A 5,787-nucleotide genomic window follows, 5' to 3' on the forward strand; every position below is an offset into this window, starting at 1 on the left:
CAGCCACGCCACCTCCCCGACCCTCTCTCACTCTCCCAGTGCCTCTCCCCCTCCTCTGGTCCCTCTCCACCTCGCACCCGAGCGCAGTGCATCGCGCCGACGAGCACCACCGCGGCCATCGCCTCTCCCTCGTCCTCTCGAGCGTTCCAGAAGCTCCGCCGTGACGACCACGACCTCTACAACGAGTCACACACCTCGGGAAGGCCTGCTTCATCTTCACCATCGTCATCTTCAACCAGCGGCTGTCAAGATCGCCTATGCCGCCCTGTTCGCTCCGATCCTCCTCCGAGCTCGCTGTCTGCACCACTGCAACCGCCGTGAGCCTCTCCCTCGAACCACCCTCTCTGTTGTCTCGTTTGCACGCCGTAGCTGCCGCTTCATCGACAATCAAAACCCGCCGCCGCCCGTGCTTGCCGCCGCCGATGCTCCGGTGACCATTTGTCACACCCTAGCTAGTCCATGCATTAGAGTGTGCATCATGTTTACTTTTCATCAGAAACTTGAAATGGGGAAGGCAGAACCCCCAGCCCCCTTTTGAAATCAACTAGGGTTTACTAAAAATAATTTCAATGAACCTGAAATGCCCTTCTAAAATGTTCACCCTCTTTGTCTTAGGTTAGAACCTCTGGCAAAAATTGGTGCACAATTTTCTAGGTCAATAGAAGGTCATTGAATTAAATCATAAGTATTTGAATTTGGGCATTTAAATGCTATAAAATAATTTAAATGCCCAAATAATTCTGGGAGTAAATGTTTCCTGTTGGAAATAATCTAATCAGAGGCCACATTTATTTTCAGGATTTTTGGAAATGTTCTAGTATTTTAAATAAAGCTAAACAGTTGCAGTTTAATAGAAAACAGAAACTAAATCAAAAAAAAGAGGAGAAAGAAGCCCACCTGGCCCACCAGTCAGGTTTGACCTGGGCTGGCGCCTTTGACCTGCTGAGGTCAGCATGATGCAATGCTGACGCAGTAATGCATTTTCTGGATTTATTTTTATTCAGGAAATTCCAGAAAATAGTTAAAACTTCTAAAAATCATAGAAAATCAACCATAGCTCCAAATGCAAAGATTTCTATATGAAAAATTATCAGAAAAATTCAATCTATCCATTTGTAATGGTTTCATGCATGACAAAGAAAGTTTACCTTGCTGTTTAAGCAGAATAAGGAAATGCACTATAAATGCCATGTTTAATGAGCTAATATTTGAATCTTTGATTCAAATGAGTTCATCCCTTTCTATTTTAGCTTGCATTAGGCCAAGACACAATCATATTGCCATGTCATAGCATGCATCATATTGTTGCATATCGTCATGTGTTGATTGTGTTCCGATGTGTTCTCCGTGGTAGGTTCTGCCTCCGAGGATATTCACGAGTATCCAACTGAAGGGCAGTATCCCACTACCACTCCATCAGGCAAGCAATCATTGATCATTCCGATACAAACCCATGTTCTCGCTCCTGCTCTTGTTTACCGCATTAAGACAACGCGATTCAAACTGTTGTGTGCTACGGTAGTTGAACCCTTATCCTCTGCATGACCTGTCATTGCCACAGTAACTAGATGAAACCCACTAGCATGTGTAGGAGTTGATTGAGCCATGTATGTGATTCCTACCTTGCTATGCCTGCTATGCTTAGAGTTGTGTCAGGTCTGGTTCATCTGGGTGATGGGCCAGAGTGAAATGCTTATGCCAGTAATATGAGGGATGTGTTGAACATGTTTTGGTAAAGGTATCGATGAGAGGCCATGTAGGAGTACATGGTGGGTTGTTTCATTGAGGCCGTCCCTAAGAACTGAGATCTGTATGTGCGATTTAAGATTCAGCTACTACCATGCATTGGGATCCTTAATTGACCCTCTCGGCTTCTTAACCACCCTAGTACTCTGTCCAGGAGTTGCAACTAGTTTCTGGTGTTTGTAGGTTATGTGTTGGCGGCCGTGCATAGCGCTGACCCTAGGGGTGGGCTATGTTGCGGTAGATACACCGTGGCACGGTGTACCGAGTCACCCGTTTGGTGTCCCGGGAACCCTGTTCACATCGTTCGGGGCCGTATGTGGAAACCTTGGCCGGACTCCCTGCGGATGGAACCTGGATAGGCGATAAACCTGGACTAGAGACTTAAGTGTTTAGGTAGGCCGTGGCCGACACCCTCGCTGGGCTTCCGCTTGAAGGTTGCCGAGTACATGTCGTGTAAACGGCGGTAAGTGGTGAAACCGTGTATGACGAAGTACACCCCTGCAGGGTATAAAACTATTCGAATACCCGCGTCCGCGGTAAAGGACTACTTGGTTGCCTATACAGTTCATAGACAAGTTAATGGATACTACTAAAAGACTCAAGATAAGTGTGAGTATCGAGGATGGCCCTCTCGTAGGATGACGAGGGAGGATCCACGGTGGAGTATTGTGTTGGTGAGTAGTGGACTTGTGTGTGAAAACTATTTTTACTGGTGAAGTTCCGTAGGATAGCTTAGCCAAGAGTCAAAGCTGGCTTGCTACATTAATCCCACCACCTTCTTGAGAATAAGCATGTTTAGTAGGTTCTGATGTAAGACTTGCTGAGTACCCTTGTACTCATGTTTGCTTAATTACTGTTTTCAGACAACAACACCGCCCCCTCCGATGGGTTCTATGTAGACCTTGACGTCGACGAGTGACTAGCCACCTAGGTGGTGATCCTGGCCATGGAGGGCCCTATGTAGATAGACAGGCTTCGAGAAGCTTCCTTTCTTTCTAGAGTCTGTACTCAGACTAGTTGCTTCCGCATGTTCTTGTATGTTTGTATGAATTGAGTGTCAGGTCATGTGACCCCTATCTGTATGAACATGTTATGTATGGCTCCCTGGAGCCTTTAAATAAAGTACTGGAGTTGTAGAGTTTTGTTGTGATGCCATGTTGTATGTACTCATATCGGGCATATTGTGTGTATGATTGAAATTCTTGGTATGAGTGGGATCCGACAATCTAGTTGTTTATCCTTGGCAGCCTTTCTTATGGGGAAATGTAGTCTAGTGCTCCTCGAGCCATAGTAGTCCGCTACAGCCCGGTTCACCGGAGTCCTGCTAGCCCAGCACTACTGTTCAGGACACTTGACTGGCCGGCATGTGTTTCACTTCGTTCCTATGTCTGTTCCTTCGGGGAAATGTCACGCGGTGATTTCTGGAGTCCTGCCTAGCCTGCTACAGCTCGGGTTCCCCGGAGTCCTGTTAGCCCAGTGCTACAGCCCGGAATCACTCGCTGATGACCGACATGCTCGATGTGATTCATGTATGCCTGTCTCCATAAGTCTGTGCCGCTTTGGGTTCACGACTAGCCATGTCGGCCCGGGTTCTCTATCATATGGATGCTAGCGACACTATCATATACGTGAGCCAAAAGGCGCAAACGGTCCTGGGCCATGGTAAGGCGACACCCGTGGGGTACCGTGCGTGAGGCCGCAAAGTGATATGAGGTGTTACCGGCTAGATCGATGTGACTCGGAATCGGGGTCCTGACAGCGTTGGCATCAGAGCCGGACTGCCTGTAGGTTCGTTGAGCCAAACTGGTCGATGTCGAGTCTAGAAATGCTTAGTTATATGTAGGGGAATTGATTGTGGGAGGGAACGTAAGGCTCTTTTACTCCTTTACCCTATGTCTCTGATCTGAGTCATTCTCTTCTCATTCAACGTGGGTTAAGGATTTGGCTCTCTTCTTCTATCAGGTTCACGTGTTACTAATCCGCAGTAGCTTATAGGATTGTTGTTACAAGTCTCAGTTCAGTTTCTACTATTCTTAGTATGTTGCTAATTGGATCAGAACCTTGATATGATGTTGTTGAGTGGTATTGCGAACTGTTGTGGATGTCTCAAATCTTTTCCTGAGCATTTACAGTTGTTATGCTGTCCGATTTACCCTAGAAATTCTGATGTCTTTACATTGTGGTTGTGCTTTCAGATGGCCAACCATGTTCAAAACCAAGTGGTTCGCCTGACCCGGTGCCTCGACGTGCCCGGTCATACTGCTATGCTAGTCCGGGTAATGATCGAGACGGGCTACCGTTGGTATCCCGAATACACCGTCGAAGAGAAGTTCCGCGACTTTAATCAAAGCCAATATCTCTGCACCGTCAGGATATTTCCTTCTTATCCTGGATCTACCGAGCCCCTTCACTATTCCTATGGACTCGGGGTTACTGTTGAGATGGCTGTGCAGGATGCTGCCTATTCCATGATGACCATCTTGCGAGTCCGGACTGGCCTGCTTCGGAACACCGACTTCCGTTACATGCCAGCTTCACTTCCGGGAGCGCAAGGGTATCTTCAGGCTATCTATGCCGACTCCACTCAGGAGGACTCATTAACTCGTACCACTGCCGAGTTGCTCGAAGATAAGGACCGAGAGAATCGGGCCTTGAGGCTGGAGCTTTTCAATACCTGTGCTGATCATTGGGCCACATTGACTCGGTTTGCACCTGCGGTGCAAGCTGGATGTATGGATACAAGGGATCTATATCCTGTGAGATCAGCTCTGCCAGACATGGTGGATTGGCGTGATGTGGGAGGCATCACCCCACCCCGTGGTCCCCGCAGGCCACTGTTTGTTGGTCCAAGACCTCATCCTAGCCCCTTTGGTCCACAGGCTCCTCAAGACTGTCTGTTCCCGGATGGTCATGTTGAACTTCCAGGCTACGGAGGTGACTTCTATGAGAACTACTACGGAGCTGTCTGAGTTAGTAGTAGTACCACTAGTATTGTAGTAGTTGTATTTCCACTGTCCTGCGTGACTTGTGGAATACGACTTAGTGTGTAGTCAATTCCGGAGGTGTAGACAAATAATGTATGGGAGCTTGGAATGCCTCCGATGAGATGTAATGTCTTTCATCATAGTTGTACTGTAGCCTGGGCTTGTACTGAACTATGTATGATGTGTATGACTGTTGGTATATATATGGCAGTTTTATATTACCATGACATACGGATGAACATCTCTGCATTCCGTGTTATCCATTACATTCTGCACTTCCTTGCTAAGTTTGAGCCATCCTTATCTAAACCACTGTCTTGTTTTTTCCTAGGATGGTCAACACCCGCAGCAACCCTGCTGCCTCAGAGCAGGGGGAAGCCAGTGCAGCTAGGGGTGAAAATCTGCCTCACCCGCCTTCTCTGGCCGAAGTGATGCTGGAGGCGGAAAGAAATAAGCGTGAGATTAACCGCCTGCTAGAGCGGATTGATCAGAACACTGCACGCCACCCACGAAATGACTTGGTGTCAATCAATGACTTTATCAAGCTGTACCCACCAAAGTTTAACCATTCCGTCGAGCCCCTCGACGCGGATGACTGGCTTCGCAGCATCACCCACAAGCTACGTTCTGCCAACGTAGCCGAAGCCGACAAGGTTACCTATGCTGCCTATCACCTCGAAGGCCCTGCTAGCCTTTGGTGGGAAAACTTCGAAGCTATGCGCCCGGTCGGCCAAATCACTACTTAGGTTGAATTCAGTGAGGCTTTCCGTGAGCATCACATTCCGGAAGGTCTCATGGATCGCAAGAGGGAGGAATTCTGCAACTTCACCCAAGGAAGACTGACTGTGGATGCTTATAGTCGTGAATTTGGAAATCTGGCACGCTATGCCCCTGAAGAGGTTTCTACTGACGCTAAGAAGCAGGCAAGGTTCCGCAAGGGACTTAGCCCTGAGCTTCGCCGCGATCTCCGTCTGCACGAGTGCACATCCTTTCAGAAGTTGGTCAATAAAGCCATCAGTGCTGAGACAGGCCAGACTGATTATGACGCTTCACGCAA

The sequence above is a fragment of the Triticum urartu genome, chromosome 7A, assembly GCF_056163025.1.
Source record: "Triticum urartu cultivar PI428250 chromosome 7A, HENAU_Tu73, whole genome shotgun sequence".
Taxonomy (NCBI): Eukaryota; Viridiplantae; Streptophyta; class Magnoliopsida; order Poales; family Poaceae; genus Triticum; species Triticum urartu.